Source organism: Peromyscus maniculatus, chromosome 15, assembly GCF_049852395.1.
Source record: "Peromyscus maniculatus bairdii isolate BWxNUB_F1_BW_parent chromosome 15, HU_Pman_BW_mat_3.1, whole genome shotgun sequence".
Lineage (NCBI taxonomy): Eukaryota > Metazoa > Chordata > Mammalia > Rodentia > Cricetidae > Peromyscus > Peromyscus maniculatus.
The window spans coordinates 17,034,666-17,060,617 of record NC_134866.1 but is presented as its reverse complement, the minus strand read 5'-3'; the positions used below and the strand labels follow the sequence as shown (position 1 = coordinate 17,060,617).

General features: G+C 35.7%; 1 protein-coding gene across 5 annotated transcripts in view; it reads left to right on the top strand.

Annotated features, from left to right (window-relative positions):
• The window catches only part of Cdh18 (cadherin 18), an 860,101-nt gene that overhangs the window by 262,335 nt on the left and 571,814 nt on the right, over positions 1-25,952 (top strand). For 4 of the 5 annotated variants that reach the window (XM_016000295.3, XM_016000299.3, XM_076551717.1 and 1 more), the window contains exon 2: positions 365-429. The gene's annotated coding sequence lies outside the window, so the exon portion shown is untranslated. The remainder of the gene's footprint in view (positions 1-364; positions 430-25,952) is intronic. The other variant, XM_042261387.2, reaches the window with a different exon arrangement.

The window sequence follows — 25,952 nt, the reverse complement described above, 5'->3', positions numbered from 1 at the left end:
GTTTAAACCTTTCCATTCCATACATGATAACTTTCTGTTATTAATCCTATTTTTCCTTTCCATTGTGTCCTAAAATTTTACCTCTTGACTATGTACTAACTGATGCTATACCTGAGCTGTAGAATGCCTTACATGCACAAAACTCTTGGATCAATCTCCAACACAAAAATCATTCAACTAAACAACTGTATAATTTATATTACTTTTAAATCTTTATTATCTAAAACCAATCATCTATAGTTTATAACATAAATAAATTTTATTTTAGTAGTAAATATGCAAGTATTCATAAAAATTTATCTTATTTTTTTTCTTTCTCAAGGATTTTTATGTTTTCTTTCTTTCTTTCTCCTTTTTTTTTTAGTATAGGACTCAACCATTAAAATACCTAAGAAGAAAACCTATCATCAAATAGTCATAGACTGAATTGTAAGTAAATTTTCTACTATTTCCTGTATGATAATGTTACACAAATGTCAAGTTGTTGGCATGTGGTTTGTTTTAAATAACTTCTGTGATAATGAAGAGATATTTAAAAATGTGACAGGGCCAAGTTTCCCCTGCATTTTAAATTCACTTTTAAAACCTATTCAACAGTTACTAGCATTAATAGATTGTTTTATATTTCTCTCAATGTATGTCTTCCTCTTTCTTATTTGTCTTTCAATTAGTGTCTTATGTAGTTATAGCTCACTCTATACTCTGGTTTCTCTTCAGATAGTGTAAATCTTTTGCCTATTATTAATTTATATGCAAAAAAGTTGAGAATTCAAAACATAACTTAAAACATATATATGAGATCAAATGTACAGATTGTATATATTAATAACATATCATTATCAACTGTTTTCATTTGTATAAATGGAAAAGATAAAATATTCAACCAGATATAACAGTATGTATATATAATATCTCACTTGGGAAGGGAGGTTGCGGCAAGAAAATTTTGTCAAACTTATGGCCATACTGAGGTACATAATGAGTTCAGTCCAGCCAGACATACAGTGTGAGACCCAGTTTGAAAAGAGCAGAGGTAAAATCAGTAAAATTCAAAGTAAATATTCTCATTTCTAACATTAATGCAATTGTAGTACCTTATTTGATTTGGTATGTCTGTTAATTTTGAAAGTCTGCAATAAACATGAACTTGCTTTGTGGGAGATAAAACGCTAATCCAAACTAAAGTCCACATTGATTTGCATTCAATTCCATGCAAAGGTGCAGAAAATGATTCTGGTTTGATGTCCTCTCACACATTTTCTCCCACCACACTACCACCAGCATTCCTTTATAACTACTCATGATGATCTAACATCAGCCTACCTGAAGGCTTCAAGCAAAGTGCTTTTCTTTCATTTTAAGCTACCAAATATTTTAGAGTTCACTATGTTGCAAAAGTGTTTTAAATGTCTATTAAGGTATCAATTTTCATCAGATTAAAATTAACGTAATGTATGTATTGTGAGTTTTGATTTATGAAATTTAATTAGCATAATAAAAAGTTAATCACATTATTACTAATAAATTCAGTTATCATACTCATCACGGTGAGTATACCATAGATCCACGTGTTTTGAGTTGGTTGAAGTGAAAACTGAAAGCTAATTTTATGTCCCTGGATGCAAACTAAACATATAGGTTTGGAAGTTAAATCATTGTATCATATGTTTGTGATAAATTACTCAATATGTATAAATTTTACAATCTATTCATCTAGATTAGCATTAACCTAGACTGATATATTTATGCTACTATTTATGTTGGAACTATATATGTTGGCTTAATACCAACGTTCTTGTTGTTGACTCAGAAGTCTTATCTGAATAATAAGAATGTGTCACAATTTTAATGTGTACTCCAGATTTTTATTAGAGAAAACAGAGTAATGACTAGTTTAGGAAGATGACAATACTTTAAATCATTAAAATCAATTTACAGCTGTTAGATTCCTCCACTGAAAATAGAAGAAGAAAATAAAGCTGAAAGAGAAATTGTATTCTAGTTGTATGTGGTTGGACATTGGGGCAAGGACCTATATCATATTGATTTCATAATAAATTCTGATTAATCTTTGGGTCTTCTCATGTATTAAGCTTTTATAATAAAATATAATATTTTAAGACTTAACTATCAAGTGATTTTTAATAAGTAGGTTAGACTTGAGAGTAATAAGTTCAAAAGGAACATTTTCATTATGTTAGTTAATAATATTTGCAAATTATTGAAACATTATACTCTATGTTATGCTCAGCATTTACCGTGTGTCTCTTCTTGAGAAACCTCACCATAGTTGGCATGAAAAGTATCATGGCTCCACTTGCTCAAGATATTGACTGGCTCCTCTGGGCTTCCTTTGACCTTACAGAACCCTGGGTTGTATAGTCACTTGCTGAGATGCGCATGCCCTGTTTCATGTTGAAGTTTTGTAACTCATGAAGGTAATAGCAGGGACTTCCTTCTTACAAATAAGTGTCCTTCTCCATTTCCATGTTGATGCTGCCACTTGTCTGGCTGCAAGATCCTGGGGTGTAGAAAGTTGTGCTTGAATCCCTGAGAATATTTTTCTCTCTCCATGAAGCAGGAAATTTATAGGCATGTCATATCCTCTGAGAGACAGAGTCAAACAGACTGTTTATGAGAAAGAATATGATTACGGACTTTCAGGCTTCTTGTACATTCTTGATGATTGGCATTACTCATACCACAGAGTCAAACATTCATTCCTCTCTCTTACTCAATAGTGACAGCTGTTTGAAACATGTCTTGTTGAAGAAACAACCCTCATCCAGCATGTAGTAAATCGTAAATCTCCATTTTCAACCAAAAATTTCAGCTTTTCCAAAAAAGTAAATAAATAAAATAAACCAGCAAATAAAACCTTATAAAATTTTACATTAAAAAGAAACCTTAATACCCATTCACTACAAGTTTTTTTTTTTTTTTTTTTTTTTTTGTGTGTGTGTGTGTGTGTGTGTGTGTGTGTGTGGACTGTGGTTCAAATGTGGATATCAGAGGATGATTTACAGAAGTCTGTTTTCACTTTCCATCATGTTGATTCTATATATTGAGGTAAGGTTAGCAGTCTAGAGTCAAACACATTAATCCGACGAGCTGTCTCCCTTTAAACATATGATTTCAAATGTACTTATTTATTGTTTATATGTGTATTTTCAAATGCTAAGAAATGAACCCAGAGCCTTGTAAATGTAAGGTAAACACACTCACTGGATGATCTGAAGCCCCCACCAGGGTATTTTTGTGTCAATTTTAGAAAATAATACTGTACCATCATACATGTGTCATGTTCTGTTACATATTTCAACTGATAGTTCACTAATGTGACTATAGGCAACAGAGTGTAGCAGACACTTGTTTGAACTCATTACGTTATTACATTTGGCTCTATCTTAAAAATCTATGCTTGTGCATGCTCCTTAGAATAACACATATGGTGTTGTTCCACTTTCCAAAATTTAGAAGTTCTTTCTCAGCCTTTTGCTATACAAGGATGGAAACTATCATGGATTCAAAATGCTACTATGTTATATTACTTACAGTACTGTAAGCAGTTTGCTATTGCTTAATTTATATTTATACATTCTGAAAATGTGTGTTATTACATGTAAATTTCAAAGCTACTTAAGAAGAAATTTCGAAGCAGTAACTGAAACACTGATGACTCATGGAATGCTCAATAATTTTGTTAAAGCATAGGTTTTCATTATGCTTCATATACTGATGTTTTCCTTGTTTGTTTTGGTTTTAATAATGGGTTCTTCCACATTGCTCACCCTGTTAGGGTACTCTCTATACAGTCTAGACAGCCTTCAAACTCACAGTCTTCTCTCACATCCTCAGGACCATTATACTTAGCTAGTATGTGCTATTATTTAAGATTTATTTTAATTCATAATGATGTGTATATGTGTGCCTCTATGTATACATGTGTGCATATGAATGTCAGGTCAATGGGAGGTCAGAGGCATCACATAACTTGGAGATAGACTTACAGGTGGTTGTGAGCTACCCATCTAGGTGTTAAGAATCAAATTTGGTATGCTAGTCATAGTAGTACACACCTTTAATTCCAGCACTTGGAAGGCTGAGGCAGGCACATTTCTATGAGAATGACGCCAGCCTGGACTACATAGAGAGTTCCAGGACAGCCAGGACAGTTACACAGAGAAACCCTGACTCAGATTCTCAAAAACCAAAACAAGGACATGAAAAAAATATCAATTTTGGATCCTCTGGAGAAGCAGTACATATTCTTAACAACTGAGACATCTCTTCAGTCCACAGCTGTACAGTTTTGTTAATGTATGGTATGGATTGTTTCAATAGGGTACAGCCACCAATTTCAGTGATATTAATCATTCTCATTAATGTTCCTGAGTAACTGTGGTGTTTGGCACTTTTATAGCCTCATCTGCACGAGGGAGAAATGTATATAAAGGCTTTCAGTTATCTAAGTTGACTTCAACTACCCCAGCTTTTTCACAGAAGAAATGACTGAGGAAATACATCTGGACCAAATAGGCATCCACACTCAGGCTCTTAAGTTATAATTTTCTACTTTTTAAAAATGTTTATTTTTCATTCTTAAAATTTTCACACAGGTAGACAGAGAAATATGGTCATTCCTGACCCCCAATTATCCACTGTAACTTGTCCCTTATCCTCCAATATCCCCACTGCCAACTTCAAGTCACATTTTTACATTTTTGATCACAAACTAAGTTCATTTCATGTTGTCTATACACGCATGGATGTGTGTTCTATCTCAGCTTTCCTGGTGGCATCCACCCTTTTACACTCATTGCTGTTGTGTTTTCTGTTCTGTCCCTAAAAAAAAAATAAATTATATTCAGTAACATTTGCTCTTGGATTCAAATCCAGGCACATGCATGTTTTAGAACCTCTTTGATATAGTTTCACAAGTTTAAAACTAGGGATTATTATAACCTATCCCCATGTACTTTAATGTTACCCAAAAAAATATATTGTCATTGCCCCGTGTGATTTAAAACAGGGTCTGAATATTTTTATAGCAAAGATGTGGATTTTATTTATTAAGCCTACTCTGTAATGATAAGGAAAGCCATTGTACAGACATGAAGACACCTACTAATAAAGTGTCATTTAGTTCTGATTTAATACAATCCTTGGGCACCAGTAAATAACATCATATTCAAAGTCAATGCACAAAGACCTTAAATTCTGAAGTTTTCTTTCCCCAAATGTTGGTTTATGCAGAATCAGTTTTTAAATTTATTGTATAAGGACTGAATACATTAAAGAAAAAAAAAAAGATCTCTTTCTCTCTCTCTCATTTGCTCTCCTATTTTTCAAGAGATTATTTCCTGAGATTCTCTGTTCCTTCACTTACTGTGCTTACCCATGATGTTTGAATAGCTTCCTCCCTGGAAAAAGAAATCACAGTTGAAAATACATTTTCATAATAAACTATGAGCAGGTCAAAATGGTGTCTCTTCCTAGAATAAAGACTGTTAAAACAATGAAGCATTTAGAAAACATGGAATTGTTGTTGAATGTGTTTATCATAAACAAACTATATATTTTGATATTCTATTGAAACTATAAAACTATAAAAATACAGCAATTCCTTTGGCTTAAATCATTTCTTGAAATTCATAAGGCTCTCAGAATTTGGGTTTCTCTGATAATGGTGAGAGAGTGTGCTCTCCTTTTAAACATGTTGGGGTTGTTCTTCCTGTGTTGCTAGGAGGACTCCGTCCAATGTGGGCAAGTGAGAACACAGAGAACTGCAGTGTGACAGGCTTGACAGTCTCCAAGGAGAACTCATTAGCATCTGAAACAGAACGTGAGGTTTCTGCTTGTGAATCATCACTCTGTTTTCCATGTTGATGATGAAACTTTCTTCAATTAGATTATGTAAAGTGAAATTTCTCATGTAGGAATTAATGTCAGTAGGTTGTTATGAGGTGGTTTACAGGTGGCAGTTTATAGTAAGAGATATTTGTTTTCTCAACTGCACTGCTGAAACTGCAGTATTTTAAATGAAAGTATGTAAATACTGCATGATGCTCAATTTTTCAGTAAGCTGTATTAAATTTTTAATTGGACTATGTCAAATGTTCAACTGTGAAGCTAGAGATGTCAATGATTGACAGCTCTGTCTTTCAGTGCTTATTACCTGTATGACCTTAGGTAATTAGTGAAACCTTTCTCAGCCTTAGATATAAATAAGATTGGATTGATAATCAACTTTGGGAATGGAGGACCCTCAAGTGCTTTTCCAGTATAAACTTTCAGTGATCTTACTTACAATCATGGACAAGATCATTGAGGTTTTTTAATGGTATTCTTATTTAAATTAAGAATTCTGCTTCCTTTAGATGTGTTTAAGTGTTCAATTTATTTTTCTTAGGTTTTTGAGAAATCATAGTAATTGAATTCAATTGGTAGGCTTATAATTCTATTTTAAACATAAATTCACCTCATATTTCATAGAGAGATTTCTACTTAAGTTAGTCTGATATATAATCAAAGGTGCTTATTTTATTAATGCTACTGATTATCACTTAACATTTTAAACTATGTAGAGGTATTTAAATATTTAGAGTTAATTACAAAGTAATGACAAAGATGACAATAAAACACAAAGCCAAAATGTTCCAAATTGTCCCCCAGAGCTGATGAAGACTACTTGACAATCTCCCAATGTGAAGTCATGTAGGAAAGCTGAAGCATAGCTTCCCTACACATAATAGTCACCTTTGTAAGGAAATGGAAGGAAACTGAGTAAAAGTGAAGCTTCTCCCCCTCAGCTCAGCATGGGCTTACCTCTTCTTTTGGATCACAAAGAGATGCCAACCCTCCCCCACTTCAAGGGCTTGTGATCACATCAGGAAAACACAACTTTCAGCATGTGGGAGTCTTGAGTTGCTGCATGAAAAGTTCTTTCTAAGACCTAAGCCCTGACCCAACACATTCAAGAGCAAGTATGGAGCAAGAAGTGAAAGGGAATTCCATCTGAGGCTCTTCTAAGAAATGGAATCAAGTACACACTATTATCCCTAGCAAAATAGGGATATTTGTTCATTTCCATTGTCGTTTTCTGTGAGAAATTCAATAGAGAGGGTCATGGGTCAGTTTAAGTAGGAAAGAGGAACAAAAAACACAAGTAATCTTTAAATGTGTTCTCAGTTTGGTTCTCTACTTAAGTTTTGTGAGGATTTTTTTTCCATTCAAAATACTTTAAAATGCAATTTAAGTTTCATGAAATACATAACTTTCATTAAATGATTAATAAAATAATAGATCAGCAATTATTTCACAACATTTTCATTTATAGCCAATCTTCTTTCCAATAAAATCCATGATCAAACATTAAATTAACTAAACTTTTTTTCTTATTAAGTTACATTTTAAATTCCTTCTACAAAATTAAAACTAACAAAACTTCAGAGTAGAAAGTTATGGCTTTCAGTTTTCTCTTCACTTCACCTATGTGTGCTTAACTAACAGCATCCTTTGCCACAACATTCTGTTTAAATTTTTACGAGTGCAATTAATCTAGCAGTAATATACTGTGAATGTAAGCAATGTTTCCAACTAAGTGAGACATAAGTATATTCAAATTTCATACGCTTGTGCTTGCAGTGAGGTTCAATTCCCACTTCTTCAGAGGTAGTTAAGGAGCACCTTTTTTGTGTCATCTCTTAAATTTTGGAAGCCAATAACTGTGCAAGAGATCACACACAGACACACACACGCACACACACATACACACACACAAGAAAGAGAGAGAGAGAGAGAGAGAGAGAGAGAGAGAGAGAGAGAGAGAGATTTTCTGTCTTTATATTTGTATATTTCTCTATTTTTGTCTCTCTATCTCTGCCTCTGTCTCTGTTCCTCTCTCTTTCTCTCTCTTTCTCTTTCTTTCTGTCTTGGCTTCTTATCAGTTTTCTAATTCATTTTTAAGAAATGATATATAAAGATTGTTGAATTTGGGGCATTGATGTCATAAGCATAAGTCATATGATAAAAGCCAGTGTTTGTTATTTGGTAGTCACAACGTTCCCAAAGTAATGCCTTTTTATTTCCATCTGTGTAAATTTGATTTGTTTTGAGATAGGAACAAAAAGTTAATAATGCAATGCACAGTGCATTTATAATTTCACAAGAGAAACAATGCATATTCTTTCTAAGATGTTATGTGGATCCCAGCTCTAATTTTTATATATTTATATTTGTATGGGAATGGGGGAGTCTATAAACTAAAAGTGAGAAATAGTCCATGAGAGGGGACAATGAGGCTTTAAGAGAGAGGGCTAAAGTATAATATAACACATGTGTCTTAGTAAGGTTCTTTTTATTTGTTTGGTTTTTTGTTTGTTTGTTTATTTTTTTATTTTTTTTTTTTTTGAGACAGGGTTTCTCTTGTTGTTTTGCGCCTTTCCTGGAAATCACTTTGTAGCCCAGGCTGGCCTCGAACTCAGAGATCTGCCTGCCTCTGCCTCCCGAGTGCTGGGATTAAAGGCGTGCGCCACCACCGCCCGGCTTACTAAGGTTCTTATTCTATGATAAAACATGATGATTAAAGGCAACTTGAGGAAAACAATGTTTATTTTACATTAAAGCTTGTAAGTTCACCACTTAGTGAAATCAGGGCAGGAACTCAGAGAAGGTATCTGAAGGCAGGAACTGGAATAGAAGCCTTGGAGGAACACTGGTTACCAACTTGATCTCCACAGCTTCTGAAGCCTGATTTCTTAAATAAATGCAGAACACACCTTGGGGTAGCACAGAATGTTTATGGGCTGGACTCTCCCATGTCAGCCTACAGCAATCTGAGATAGGCATTTTCTCAACTGTGGTTCCTCTTCCTAAATAACTCTAGCCAGTGTCAGGTTGACAAAACAATGCTTTTAGATCAAAATATGATCTAAAAGCAGAAGAGGGAGTACTGTTTGAGAAGAACTTAATGCGTTGTACAAATTCAAATGTGATTTAAAATATATTACTTCTGAAGCAAACTACTAACAGATGGGGAATGAGTAAGGTCAGTGATGGGGGAGAGCAGGGGGCTGAAGACAGGTCAACCAAAACTAAGAAAACCTACAACACATACACACAACCAAGAAACACATACACACACACACACACACACACACACACACACACACACACACACACACAGATAAGAGGGGGAAAGAGACGGAGAGAGACACAGAGTGAGAAACAGAGACAAAAACATAGACAGACAGAAAGAGAGAAAATTCGAAATAATTTTTTATTATGCTACCAAAAAGAAGACCCTCTCATACATAAAACATCCAGTCAATATATATCAAATTTCAACTGTGACAAAACAATTGAACACATTTCACTCTAAAGTTTTTTATTCCTACTATGTTTTATCTAAAAATATTCATCTTCTCGTCCTTGTAAGATGCATTGTTATGACATGCTTTTGTTTCCATATAACCCATAGAAGTAGGTCAGAAACAAACAATATCACAGTTAACACAGTGATGCTACAAAGGAGGAAAGAAAACTGCCCAAAGGGAAGAGAATGAGGGTGAAACTGAAGGTTCTTGGAATGAAGACAACTTCCAGGAAAACTTTATACACTCTTTAAACTTAACCAGAACATAACTTGGACAACACGTCTTCAAAACTCAGTCATTGTAATTTAATGCTAATTTTATACTGAAGCTTTCTTTCTTCATTTTCCAACATAGCACAGTTGTATGAGCATCATAGTTATGGTTATTTCAGATAAATATCTTTAGCTTATACTCAATTCAGGAGTGCCTTGCCTGGGGATTCAAGTTCACAAAGTAATGAAACATATAGATCATTTATGACAGTAAACATAATTATAAAAATAAATGTTGAAAATACCTTCTTTGTCCAGCCTCTCTGCAATCCAAGGATTCTGTGTGTGTGTGCGTGTATGTGTTTGTGTGTGTGTGTGTGTGTGCCCGCATGTGCACGCGCACATGCATGCGTGTTTATGTAGTGCTACATACATGCAAGAAGACAAGTATTTTACTTATAATTTTGCTAAATAGTCTTTATAACAGTGAAATACTAGTGTCCATGTTTGATAAAACAATCTCTTTGAAGGGTTCACAACATGCCCCCACGGTCGCATATACCAGGTGGACACTTCCGCCTAGCCAATTCCAGGTCAGGATATGCATTTCCGGGTCAGGGCGTCTCTCTTAACCAGGATACCCAGCAGACCTGGACACCTCTGCCTAGCAAGTTCCGGGTCAAGGCATCTCGCGTAACCAGGATCCGTGATGTTACATGGCCACATAAGCGCCCAACGTGACCATGTGATCTACACACACGCATGGAGTAGTGACGTGACCTGGTCACGCCTCCAGCCAGTTTTAAAGCGAAGCGCCATATTCCCGGTCCTCTCTCCCCTTCTTCTCCACACACGTGTCTCTCCCACAGGCCTGAGCACTCTCTGTCCCTTTAACGCTAATAAACTCTTATAAGCGGATTCTGTCGTGTTTCGTGACACTTCCTTGCAGGGTAAGAACACAACGCAGCTAAATAACTAACACTCTTAAACATTTGATTCTTTCACTAAAATAATATATTTTTATTGTTACTCATTAAGTTTTAACATCCATTCTTTTCAAAGCTTAAATCTTAAATGTTATTATAATTTTAGCTTTTATTACACTGTAAATCTACATTGTAATTAATAAATTGGATTTTTTCAATCTTAATCTGCTATTAAAAATAATCCAGAACACTTTCATAATCATAACAGTCATTAATCTGGAAATAAGAAGAAAACTTTCCTTGCAATGTGACTTTGTAATTTATTTAGGTGATGTATAATTTTAGATCTATTGCAAATGTGAGAAATGGAAAAGTTTTTGTTGCTATTGTTTTTTGTTTGTTTGTTTTGTTTTGTTGAGACAGGGTTTCTCTGTGTAGTTTTGGTGCCTGTCCTGGATCTCACTCTGTAGACCAGGCTGTCCTTGAACTCACAGAGATCTGCCTGGCTCTGCCTCCTGAGTGCTGTGATTAAAGGTGTGCGCCACCACTGCCAGGCTAGAGAAATGGAGAGATTTTTACAAACTCACTTATAGAGCTTGTCTGAGTGCTTTTTCCATTTTGTAGAATCTTGATCAATTACCACTAGGGGGAACTAAACCCACTGGAGTTTGAATCAGAATTTTATAAAAGTTTACCCAGTTGTACAGTTCTTTATGTATATATTTTGATTCTAAAATTTGTAGAATAGTTATTCTGTATATAAAAGAAATCTTTGTTAATGACAGTAGTAGAATTCAAGCAACTTATTCTTTTGATTAACAAGATAAATACATTTTAAATAATGTGTTGGGCTCTGCTTTACTGGTCAATTTTCAAGAACATTTCATGAATATTTCACAAGATGAGCAGTATTTGAAGACTTCTACCTTTACTTCAACGCATATGCTTTTCTGACTCTTTTCCCCCTAAGTGAATGGCTTTCTATTATTACAGTTTTATTCATATCGAGGATATGTGTATCTCTATATTAATGCCATAGAACATATATAGAAGTCACATGTCGACCTAAGATAATACATATCTCCTTCTACCAGGAGCATTCCGAGGGCGGCTTGAACTCCAATGGTAAGGCTTAGTAGAAGGCCACTTTTCCTCCTAAGTCATCATTATAAAATAATATATAAATCTTCAACCAAAGCCCTCAGCAAAGCTTTATGCTGCTTATACTAACTATTTTGTTTTTCTGTTTTCTTTTTTCATTTTGAGAGAAATGTGATGAATATTTATCAGTTGTCATACTATATTACAGTTGAATAATATATATAACAAATAGTAAGAAAACTGATTTCAAATATTTGGAATAAAATCAGTCACCTAATTAAACAAATAAGGACTGGGTTTCCTTTGCTGACTTTTGTAAATACATGAATCACAATTTAAGCTTACATTCTAATAAATAAATAATCTAGTGTTAGATGTTTGTTGAAGAAATTATGATTCAACATCTAGACAGCTTTTTAATGTGGTCAAGATTTATTCCTTGTCATCATCCCCCTGGCCTAATCTGGCAAAGAAATGAAGTAGCACAGACATGTTGTAAACAAAATTTGATCAGTAATCAATCAGAAAATTTAGCAAACATTGCCTATAACCCACTGTATATGTGAAATGACCCCAGCTTCCTGACCATAACCTTTAATGAAAGAGTTTCTGCTGCTGTCAATAAGTACTGTTCCCTTCCTTGCTCAGAAAAGAAATGTAACTGGCACACACATTAAAACAGATACTATCTGATAATCTTCAAAGAACCAATATTACATGACCCAAGACAATATACATCCTACCTTTTAGACTGAGGAGTCAACACAAAAGCCAAAGGAATAATGTCTTCCATCATTCCCAACAATAAAACCATATATACTACTTTACAAAGTGATTTAACGTAGCTATATTGAAGCTTTTTTTGTTGTTGTTTTTAAACTGACATTTCCTTTCAAAGTTTGATCTTTGTTTTCAGTATAGAAATGTCTTCACCAATTTCATCAAGAGATAAATATCCTAATTACAATGTATCTATGGTATAAGAGATGGCATCATAGATATGATTCATTTGATCAAACAATAAATTAGTGAAGTTAACATGTTCATTTTCTTTTAGTTATAATAACCTCACTAGATCACTTTTCAGTTGACACTTGGGTTGTCAAATACAGCTCGGTTCCTAGTCATGATTGTGACAGCTAATTCCAACTGTTAATTTATATACTTTAACTTAAAATACTTGCATGCTGGTATCTGTCAATCTAAAAAATTCTGTGCACTTGCACTTGAGTATATGAGAATGCACAAGGCCATGAACGTGCGTGTCCAGACCCAATGTAAGTGCCTAGTGCTTTTTGAGGTTGCTCTCCACCATATTTTGGAAACAGACTCCCTTTTTTATTTGTTTGGGGCTTCTTGTGTCAGCTAGCCTGGCTTCCAGTGAGGCCCCAGGATTCATCAATCTCTATACCAGCACTGAGGTTACAAAAGCACGAATGGATGGCTTTGTATGTCGATGTAAAAAAAAAAAGATCCGAGCATTTGTTCTCATCTGTGCACAGCAAGCTCTTTACTTCCTGAGCCATGTCATTTAAAAGTGTGTGTGTGTGTGTGTGTGTGTGTGTGTGTGTGTGTGTGTGTGTGTGTGTGGTATGCATACTCTTCTCCTCCCAGTCCCCTGCTCCATCCCACCTCTGTTCCCATCCTCCAATTGTCTCCTCTTCCATTTCTGTTTAGGAAAGGGCAGGTCTCCCATGAGTATCAACAAAACATGACATATCAAGTTGCAGTAAACCACACAAAATCTTTGCAAAGGTCAGTGCCTTTATGGCTATTTTGTCTTTTCATTTAACACATGCTTTTGAATGCAACATGTGTTATTTGTATACTAATACATCTTTGAATATACCTTTCAAACTCAGTTGATTTTGATTTCCAGTATGTTGTGTCTAAAAGAATAATTTAGTGGATTTATTGCATCCTGAGGGACTAAATTCTTTCATTTTCCCCAATAATTTCTGCCATCAGTTCACTCACACCACTGTCCCTTTGACTAGGTTGCAAACAGTTTCATTCATTACAGCTAGATTATTATGGAACATATATTTACTTAAGTAGTCCACTGGAGTCTTCTATATTGCACCTCATAACTTCCTATTTCACATCTGGTCCAAACTATCTCTTTCTTTATTAAACAGGTATCTTTAAATAGTGAAAGATATAGCACATTCTGATTCATTCATTCTTCCTATGGGGATTAGAGGAATTCATTCCACACAAAATGCATGCTATCCGGGGACTGTTGATTCTTTGATTGTTATGCCCAGATTGCAAACCCAAAGAGACCACCGAAGACCGAGAATGTCCAGAATGCAACAGCAAGATTTATTCTATAGCTACAAGCCTAGGCAGGGAACTCATTCCTACACCCAATACAGTGAGGCAGGGAGGAGTTTTTCTTTGTGAGGCTAGCTATTTAAAGACAAAAACCAGAAGCTCTTCAGGGCAGTTGGGGGTTTGGATTGGGTGAAACTGGGATTGGTTTATTTTTATTTATGAAGGTTTCTGTTCTCTTTTAATTGGGTGAGGGTATGTAACCTTTGAATTTATTGGTTGGGGGTTACAATTATCATTTTGGGGGCAGTCCAGGACAAGTCCCAGGCTTTGTCCTTGAGCTGACATGGGGGGCTGGCTGGCCTAGCATATACTGACTGTGGGGCCTGGCTCAGTGGTCCAGGCTCTGTCTTTGACTCATGCACATAGCTCTAAATTGGTGAGGGGTCCCAGACAGTAAACAACTGGCTAAACTTTGAGCAGTCAGAATACGTGAAGAAAGGGAGCTACAACAAGGACTATGTCTTTTGTACATGGTCCTCCCAGAGACTGCTTGCTCAAGTCTCAGGAAACTGAAATTGAGGCCTGATCTCTGAGAGAAGACTGAGCAGCTGGTTATGGCATCTGCTTGGTACTTTCATTGATCTTTTGTATCACCGGTGACTCTAAAATACCTAAGATTTCAAGGCTCCATCTAATACCACATTCCCCATTATGCTCTATACAAAACACATGTGTAGATGTAACCAATCGTCTTATTAAAATAAGAAATACAGAGCCAATGTAAAAGAGAAAGCCAAGAGGTCAGAGCTCAGAGCTAAAATCTTACCTCCTGCAGTACTCCTAGCTTCCCCAAGAGAAAGCTTCTTCCTGTTTGTCTGTCTTTAAATAGTCTTTCTGTTCTGCCTTCTCTTTGGTTGTAAACCCAACCACATGACTGCCTCGTCACTGCCTATAAGTACTGCCCTCCAGGTCTTAAAGGTGTATGTCTCCAATACTGGCTGTATCCCTGAACACACACAAATTTACCTAGCTCTTCTAACCACCACACTCTTGCTATGGCTCTAATAGCTCTGACCCCAGGACAACTTTATTTATTAACATAAAATTAAAATCACATTTCAGTACAAATAAAATATCACCATACACATGCCAATTGCATTTCAACATTGCTTCATTATTCATAATAGAGCCTAAGAGTTCCTGAAGCCAGCTATTATTCAGTGTGTGTGTTGTGTTCCCAGGCTGCAGTTGAGGTATGGAAATGGAAATGTTATGCCTTTTATCTATCATGCTGTTGACATTGGAAATTGGTTGTTCTTTCTTCTATCATTCATCAACTTAGCAAATAGTCAGCCAATTTGTACTTTACTTAGGCATCTGTCCTCTGTCTCAGGACACAAGCAGTTGAGAAACTTAGTAATACTGACCAAGTACAGTGGAAATTGCCATATTATTATGAAAGATAAGCATAAAAGCATGCAAGACAATGAAGACTGAGATGAAAGAGTGATCTGAACTGAGACCCCACTTTCATGAGCATAAAGCACATTAAAATTTTCAGAGATTTCACTGACAGACATAAGCACATTAAAATTTTCAGAGATTTCACTGACAGACATTTGAATGGTGACTGGGATCAAGTAAATGATAGAGTTATCCAAATGGCCACAGGAAGAGACTCTTTCTGCTTGGTATGTTGGAGTAGCAACTAGATTCAATGAAAGATTCATGGCAGGGAACAAGGAAGAAAGACAAGATAAAAATCAGAGTGTGTTTTCACATGCATGACTACATGGATGTCTGTTTATATAATACAGTGAATATTTGTGACCACACTGAATATTCAGTAATTTGGCTTTTTATCTAGTAAATATTTTACTAACATTTGAAGAACAAATGTTATAGTTTGGAAACAGTAAAGTTTCCATGAAATTTTCTAGCAAGCTTTTTTTGTTAAAAGTTCAAGCATTCAAATTAACAAAGATAAGAATTATATTTGTTCTTTAATTAGAATAATACATTTCATCATGTCCAGCAATGTTTTAACCAAAAGGCTCATGAATAGTATTGAGTTAACCAAAAGTAGCAATTAAAATTAGTGGGAGATTATGCAGTACAAATTGATTTTGAAATTAATACAATTTTAGCACAAATATTGGAAGGGTAATTTAGAGTATTGTCTGGGCAAAACACAAGCTGTTTTAGGATATTGACTAAGATAACCATTATTAGAATAGTCATGCTATGAACTTTGTGTAAAATCCTAAATTTTAAAAATTAATATTGTAAAAATATTATGCAGATAGGAAATTATCCAACAAAAGAGAAGCTCCCAAATGTCCATGATGAGATAATGTTTCACACTGACTTCTAGCAGAAAAAAAAATATAAGCTCCTCTGGTGTAAGGTAGCTTCAGCATCACTGATATCATGCAAAATATGAACCTGTTAAATATAGTTCTTTGTGATTAAATACTTGACTTATATTTTTTGAAACAAGAGTGCAGAAACTCTCTGTCAAAGTAATTTTGTATGTTCAATATAAGATTCAGATTTCAGGAAATCTGAATGTCATGGGGCATTTTTAAAAGATACCTTAATTTATCTCCTGTGACATTTGCAGCTTCTGCAAATTTGATTGGAAGCAGGTACTGAAAACAGGTCCTGTGTTCTATATTTTAATGAAATCCGAAATGCAAGTACTTTCTAGGGGATTATTATATTTATTATTTATTATGTAGCTATATTTTTTAAAACTCAGAAACCACAATGAAAAAACGTATAATATTATACAATACATGGCCTTTACTGAGAGAATAACCATCAAAGTCGTTTTAGTATAAGCTCATTTTTACCAAATGAATTTCTTATATAATGAGAATAAACAGGATAAAAAAGGGGATTCATATTTTAGTAAAATCTGAAAAATTTTAACAGTTATTTAATTTAATTAACATACTTTTACAAGTGAGTTGGAAAGTAAATTGAGTATTAAAATAAAAGAAAAGCAGACAAATGAGAGAGACATAAAAAATGATCACCCTCTCCTCCAATTGAGGAACTGTTGGCAGGTTATAGTTTCTTGGGGAGTGAGAGTCGTTTATTATGTAGGGGAATGAATACTGGTAAATTCCCCATGCCCCAGTTGATGACACCACCCAAATATATATATGGGCAGCAGTAACCGGGCTCACTGAGTTTAGTAAAAAAAAAAAGAAAGAAAAATAAAGCAAGATAGACAGACATGAAGTTGTGAAACAAATTTCATAGCAGGAATATTGACATGGGCTAGCGATACAGAGATAGAAGAACCAGTAAATATGATCAAAGTATGTTGTATACATATATGAAATTTTCCAAGAATACATTTTTAAAAGGACTAAAATGTGAGCACCTAGCTGCTGCTGCTTTGCATACCAAAACCAATGACCCCAGAGCCAAAACATGTTTTTCATCAAAAACCAAACTCCTTAATAAAATAACGATTGTTATGATTCCATAAACAAAAATCCCCAAATTAAATCTAAATACACTTCTACAGTGATCTTATATTTCCTCTACAAGTTTCTTGGTGGGCTACCCTTCAAAGAAGGGAGGAAATAGAAGTCTGTTTCAGTCTTATGTCTCGTGTGAGGAGTACATCGGTGGTTTTACGAGGAAACTCTGCTTCCTACATGAAAATCCTAGCTGTACTCAGCATGTATGACTCAAACAAATGTAAAAAACTCAGAAACTCCTCATCTGTGTAATGAAAAAATCATGAGAGATGCAAAAAACAGATGTAAGGATTGTTCCTCAACACATTGTGTACATACATATTATACCTCAGTTTTACTTGTGAAGTGAAAGTTAAATTCTGTTGAAGCGGAGAGTTGCTTTGACCTTTTAAACAGATGTGATGTACCATGTCTCTCTATTTATGTTCCATTTTCCTATTGGTGTCTCTGTGGAGTAGGGATGGCCTAGCCACACTGTATACATTTCTACTTCTTTAGGAATTCCATGTTGCCAGTGAGTGCTGGCAAAAGACATTTGATGGTGTATTAATGAGTAGGGGATTAGGGAAATGTGTCAGAAATGGTGTGAGCCCTAGAGTAGCTGGCATAGGCATGCACAGTGAAGACAGAGTCCTTCATCTTGGTTTTCATTTGAGCTCTATATATCTGAGAGATGTGAAAAACGCGATTAGATTCAGTTGTATCAGGACTATTAAAGGGAGTTACAGACTTCTCTTGTTTTGTTGTTGGCTTTTAAAGTCTTGTGCTGCAGCTGCTGGAGTCATTTTCAACTGTTAGGCAGACACATTTCCTCAGAAGCGCTTCAGGGGCGTTTACTAAGAAAAATGAAAATGCTCAACTGAAAATCTAGTATAGAACCTTATGGAAAATATTAAGAGCCCAAAAATGGATAGTCAGCAACTAATGGAAGGAAATGAGATGTCTGAGATGTGTTTGGAATAAGGACAAAACCCCTTTTTTATTTTCAACCAACCATGAGTTCTGAGAGGTCGAATGTCTGACTTGAAAGCTGTAACTTTATCACTCAGGGTCATTTGTGTAATCTTACAGTGATCTTGAAATCAGTATTATACTTTTCATTTTCCTCTCAAAAGTGGACTAAGTGGACTCAGCGAGTTAAAAAGCAGAACACAGAAAACTGGGAGGGAACAGCTCTACTGCTGTATCATAGGTAAAAGTGTATTTGAAATATATTTTCATCAATTTTATGTAAATATCAATGGTTGACAGGAAGAAATAAATATTCTATTTCAATTTAAAATAATATACACCTTGAAGTTTTCTTATAAAATTATTAAAAATCCACAGGTGTCTCATGGAAATAATAATAGGGAAAATTCTTAAATTATAAGAGCTGGAGATAGTGGAATATTTGCAGTGAATACTACTTGCCAGACGTGACAAGATAATTGCATACATGAACTCGCTGCTGCTTTAAAGGCATATATGAGATCTGTACAAGACTAAGCTAGGAAAACCGCCACTATGGGAGGGAGGAGCTCATGAAATGTCAACCAGGGCTGAGGTTCTCTTTGCAATTGATGACTGCTGGGGGCAGGAAGAAGGCATGATTTTTTTAAGAATGTCTTCATTGAGAGATTGCCCATGTTCTAGGAGATAGACCTGCACCCAAATGTGTGTATAGTCAGCACAAGCAGCCTTGTAGATGAAGTTTTCCTGTGTCCCACCTGGTCTGCAGACACTCAGACCCAAGTAAACACAAGGGCTAATATTACATTTAAACTATGCAATGGCAGGCTTCTTGTTATCTAGTACTTATATCTTAAATTGACCCATTTCTATAAATCTGTACTTTGCCACATGGCTTTTGGCTTATCAGTATTTTTACATCTTGCTTCTCATGGCAGCAGCTGACAATGTCTCTTTGCTCTGTCTTTCTCCTTCTTCTCTCTCTAGTTAGAATGTCCCACCTAACCTTATTTTGCCTCACCATTGGCCAAACAGCTTTATTTATCAACCAATCAGAGCAATACATATTCACAGTATAGAGAAAGATATCCCACAGCACTTTGCAAATGAGTCTGTCAGATATGCTAAGCCTGTACATGGAAGATGATGCCCCAATGTGCAGAGAAACTTTTGGGAAGTCACTTGTTTATGCTTCCTGTTTTATTAGATAATATTATTTCCTTCTTGGGTCTCTGAGTGAGTTGAGGTTAGATAGTTGTAGTAACAATTTTCCTTGTTAAGAAATTCAGAAAAGAAACTCACAAAGAAATTATAAAGTGTATAAGTTTAAAAGATATTATAAGATAGTTTTCTATTGGTAAGACAAGATAGGATAGAAAGTAAATTTAGGTACATTTTGGACTCACCAAAATAGCATAAATAATGGAATATTTTCTCTGAATTTGTCAGTGCCAATGAACTAGACATTGTTGATGTAGTTATTGCTTATATATATTGTATATACTTATTGTACTTATTGTATATAGTTTTTCTTATATCAGTTATAACTTTTTAATTTTTTTAAATTTTTATTAGACAAAAAATGGAAAATGTGGTGATATTTTATTTGTGCTGAATGTGGTGATAATTTATTTGTATGTTAATAAATAAAGCTTGCCTGGAGATCAGGGGGGAAAGGCCAGCCATTTTAAGTAAACAAGAAGTCAGGCAGCACAGGCCCTTAATCCCTTAGCAGGCAGGATCTCTGTGTGTTCAAGGCCATACTAGGGAATAGAGTCAAGTGTGGTGACACACGCCTTTAATCTCAGTACAAACCATAGAGGTCTGGAGGTCTGTACAGATAGACAGAAAGTGACAGAGTTGTGTAGGAAGAGGAAGTGAAGTAGCTGGGCTAAGATGAGGGAAGATCAGCAAGGCAATAAAGGCATGGGCAGACAGGAAGTAACTCGCATTTGGAAGCTGCAAAGTTGGTGAAGTAAGGTTGGCTGGTGGCTTTCCCTATTTCCATGATCTACGGCTTTCACCTCTATGTTTGGCTCCAAGTTTTGTATTTAATAAGATCATTTAGAAATTTGTCTACACAGACTCTGTGGGTAAAAGGAAGAGAACATTAATTCAGGAGGGAAAAGGGGGTAGAAACTAGGAGAGAACTGGAAGGGGGAGAAGAGGAGTGTATTTGATCAATTCATTGTATACAAGTATGAAACTTTCAAGCAACTAAAAAACATTACTTTTAGAACTAACTATATTCAAAGTACAGATAATTTAATAAAGTTAAAGTCTGGATAAATTTTAAATGAGTTTTTAAATGTACTCTCCTAAATCACTATTGAATATAAAGAAATAACAAAATAAATTTGATCCTACTTGGAAATAAAAAAAAGTTCAAAAGGTGTCTTCTCATACAATCTACTACTGAAAGCTTGCTCATGAGCAAATGCAAGCACTTTCTAACCCTTAGAGAATGAATCCTACTCTAATAAAACAAACTTAGTTATTAGAATCAAAAAGTTTTTTGCATAAGAAAAATTGTGTCAATATCAAAAGAATATAGATAAAAAATAACTCAGAAACCTAAAGCTATGAAATGAATAAATTTTTAAAAATATATTAATTCTACTAATTAATCTAACAATCCAATAGTCTTCACTGAGCACATTTTAAATAAAACACATACACATATGTACAGCCTGACAAAAACATATTCTGTATAGACACACTCTCCAACTGACACATAAATAGGAAAACACATAATGCAGACACACACACATACCAAAAAACAAAACAAAACACATAAGCACCAGGCAGGCAGGTAGACAGACAGACAGATGCACACAAATACACATATGAATATATATATATATATATATATATATATATATATATATATATATCCTTCCATATATATGAAGAGAGAGAGAGAGAGAGAGAGAGAGAGAGAGAGAGAGAAAGAGAGAGAGACAGAGAGAGACAGAGAGAATGAATGAATAAAAATCACTTAGGTACCTGATTGCAAGTTTGCTTGATCCTGGGCATTGACTGCTGGGCTAAGTGGTGAGGAGACAGTTGGTGCCAGTGTAGTGACTCCATTTGGGGACATTTAGAGTGTAGCCATGTTGGAGGAAGGAAGTGTGTCACAAGAAACGTGTGATGAGAGTTTCAGGAGCCTGAGTCACTGCCCATTGGCTCTCTCTGCTTCATGCTTGTGGTGCAGGATGTGATCTCTCAGAACCTTGTTCCTGAAGTCAGGCCAGTTGCTTGCTGCCATTCTTTACCGACTCTTAGTCCTCAGGAAGTACAAGCTGAAATAGACTCTTTCTTCCATAAATTGTCTCTGGTCATCATCTTTTTTTCCCTAGGTATTAGAAAAGTAGCTAATAGAGCCGTTGGTGCCACAGACTAAACTACAGCTGTGAAGTGCCTAATCATGCTATGATTTAAAGGTATGTGGGAGACTTGGGAACAATGGATGACAGAAGTTATTAAGTTCTATAAACACAGCTGAAGGGACTTTCCTGCATAGAAGCCTTTTAGACAGTTTTGCTTGGAGAAATATGGATATAGTACTCAGCTCATGAGGTTTCAGACAAAAACATTAAAAACTGGACTAGAGGCCATTGATGTATTGGCGAAGAATACGGCTGTATTCTGCCCTTGATCTAAGAACTTGCCTAAGAATAAATTAAAATGTACTGGAGCAATTTATTTGGTAGACACAATTTCCAGGTAGCTTATTATTGAATCTGTAGTATGGTTGTTATTAATAATTAATAACTCTTATGCAGATCTACAATGAAGATCAAGTTGGGCAGAAATGAATACAAAATGGAGATTTTCATGAAAAATAAACAAGCAGATTAGGACCAATTTGGAAAGGTTTCCTGAAGAACAATGGCATAAAGAGAAGGGTGCCCTCCAGGCCTATGTCACCAAGCTAACCTTTCAGTTTGCAATAGTAAATTGCCCAGGCTGGTTTTTCTTCCTAGAAACACCTCCAAGAGGATGCTCCTGTATTTCAGTCTGCTGAAGGTCTATTCTCAGCTGATAGCAGAAGTTGTCCATGATGTCCCCATGGTGCTGGCTTCACAGTGTGGTCCCGATGGTACTGGTTTTACAGTGTTGTCCCCATGGTGTTGCCCTTAGAGGAAGGATGGAAGTAAGAGTGAAGAGGTGATTGATTTTTTTGTCCTCTGTGGTTTTAGAGAGTGGATGAAGTCAATAAGAAACATTCTTCCATGACCTCTATTTCAATAGGAATTGAACTTCAGGTTCTTGCCCTGACCTCCTTTAATGACGTACTAGAAAGTATAAGAGGAGAGAAATCCTTCCCACCTGGCTAATTTGATGTAAATATTGCGATCATAAAACTCTGACCAATAGCAAGTTGGAAGGAAAGGGTCATTTACATAGCAGTTTACACTCCCTCATCAGTGGAGGCAAAAATGGAACCCAAGGCAGGAACCTGGAGTCAGGATCTGAATGAAGCAAAGCCCATGGAGGAACACTGTTTACTAGCTTTCTCACCATGGGTTGCTCAGCCTGTTTTCTGGTACAACCCAGGACCAATTATCCAGGTGGACCATGGCCTCAGTGTGCTGTGTCCTCCCACAAAGGCCAATCAAGATAATGTGCCAAGGGTTTGCCTATGGGAACCTGATGGAGGGATTTCAGCAAGTGAGTTTTCTCTTCTTATATATCTTTGGCTATTGCCCTGTTGACACAAAAGTAACCAGAATCAATACACACACACACACACACACACACACACACACACACACACACACACACACACACACACACACACACAGTTATAATTTGTCATGCAATAAAGGGTTTATTATTCAATAAAGATACAAAATAAGATACTGGCAAAACCAGTGCTGAGAAACTGGAAATAGTAGCATGTCTGTTTTGTTTTTCTTTGTTTTGTTTCCATTTTAAAAGTTCTTCAGCAGGGAGTGGCACCAGTCAAAACTTTTAATTCAACTGGTGAAAAGGAGATGCAGACATCTGTGGATTCAAGGACAGCATGATCTACAGAGGTCCAGGTCAGTCAGGGATGAGGAGTTGGACTCATAGTGAGATATAATGAGACATAGAAAAGGATACTAAAAATTTAAAAATTGTGATGTTTTAAGACAAAATCCAATAAAAACTTAACTGTTGTTGGTTTTTCAGCAATATATTATTCCATTGGGTTTTGGTTCAATAAATACATAAAAAAATTAGGTATTTGAAGATGATTGGTATCAATGTAATGAAAATGTGTTCATATTTAAGAATAAACTGAACAATGAACATAAGAAATATATTAAAGAGGTATGTGTCATAAGAATATACTGTCAATTCAATTAAATAGCCACAGATTCCCTAAACTTTTGTGGTGTGTAGCTGTATTTATTTTCAGTAGTTTATTTATAGCACCTCTAGGCAAAAGCTTAAAAGCATTGATTATTAAAAAAAAAACTGAATATAAAAATCTAAGTGCAGAATATTAGACTTCTTAAAAATTTTAGTGTATTTCCCTCAGATTATGAAATGTCTTGAGGTGTCCTTCTCTTTGGGTTCTCTATGGTATACCAAGCTCCAAATAAGTTACAGAGTTTGCAGACTTTGCTAACACAAGAAATTACAGAATGAGGGGATGCTATTGCCTCCTTGTTGGCATTTCTATCTGAATATTAAATCTTTCCCTTCTGTGTGTGTGGGGGCCATGTGTGTGTTTATGTAGGTTGTAGGTGTGTGTACATGGAAGCCAGAGATCAACATAAAATGTAATTCTTCCTGGGTTGTTATTCTAAAGCCAGGGTCTGTTCATTGGCCTGGAGCACAACAACTAAACTAGAGAGCCCATGAGTGAGTTCAAAATAGCTTGTCTGCATTTCCCTGTGGCTTAGTTACAGGAGTCAGTGTGGAAATTGCTTCTAATGCATGAGCTGGAGACTTCATCCTTGCCTGACAAGACTTATTTACCCAAGCCCAAGTTTTAACTAATTATCAGTCAACATTTCTAAGAAAAATCCTGATGAACAAGGATGCTTTCTGTGACTGTCTTTTGTAGGATCTGCAAAGATCTTTCTGGAATGAAGTTTAAATTTGTTTTGTTGTTGGTTGTTCAATTTTCAGATATTAATTTAATGACATTTCTCCCTGTCCTTTTCTTAACCCTGACATATACCCAGTCCCTCTCTCATTCCATTTCAGAGCTTCTTTTGCAATGTTATTGCATGCATATATACATACTTTTTTTTTTTTTTGAGACAGGGTTTCTCTGTGTAGCTTTGCGCCTTTCCTGGATCTTGCTCTGTAGACCAGGATGGTCTTGAATTCACAAAGATCTACGTGACTCTGCCTCCCAAGTTCTGGGATTAAAGACGTATGCCACCATTGCCCAGCACATGTTCTTTTTAAAAAAGATTTATTTATTATGTATACAATGCTCTGTCTGCATGTATAACTGCAGGCCAGAAGAGGGTGCCAGATCTCACTACAGATGGCTGTGAACCACCATGTGGGTGCTGGGAATTGAACTCCGGTCCTTTGTAAGAATAGCCAGTGCTCTTAACCACTGAGTCCTCTCTCTAGCCCACCTACATGTTCTTAAACACAACCCCTTGAGTCCAAATAAATGCTTTCAGAGGTGACTGTTTAGCACTGGAATCCCAATTGGTGTTTTCCTACATACTGAAGCTACCTTGCCCATGTCCAGCTTGACTCAGTGCTTGGGAGTTTTTTGAAATGGGTTGAGGCCTCCTGGGCTTTTCTCAGTCTATTTTGGGATGTTGGTTGGTGTTCTCCTTATCTTTAACTTGATTCAACATATTTCAGTGTTTGTGTTATGTATCTCCTTGTGAGTCAAGCCATCATTTTAATTGTTTCCCAAGCACTCTTTAAATACTTTCTTAGTGCTTTTCTCTTATATTGTGTGCTATTTTATTTCTTCCTGGTTAAATTACCAGAAACATTGTGGCAATGTCAAGATTTGTTTTCTCTGGATATAATACTTGCTTAGAATTAGTATGCTTTCCATACCAAAGAGACATGATTTCATAGCTTACTTTGTTTTATATTTTTGTATATAAATATGGTAAGCCATAGAGGAAAAACCAGGCCTCTACATATACTTGCACACATGTGTTGTTTTCTGTTTTTGCCCTTCTAGGGAGGGTCCACCACCCAGGTCCAAGATAAATGGCACACAGAGGCTTATTCTTAATTATGAATGTTGGGTCTTAGCTTGGCTTAGTTTCTAGCCAGCTTTACTTATTTTATCTTATCTCATCTACCTTTTGCCTTTGGGATTTCCCCATTCTCTTACTTCTGTAAATCTTACTCATACTCAATGTCTTGCTGGTTGTGTAGCTGGGTGGCTGGTCCCTGGAGTCCCCCTTCTTCTCTGGATCCTAGCTCCTTCTCCCAGATTTCTCCTTCTATATATTCTTTCTGTCTGCCAGCCTGCCTATCCTTTCTCCTGCCTTGCTATCGGTTGTTCAGATCTTTATTAGATCATCAGGTGTTTTAGACAAGCACAGTAAGACAGTTTCACAGAGTTAAACAAATGCAACATAAACAAAAATAACACACCTTAAAATAATATTTTACTACACATGT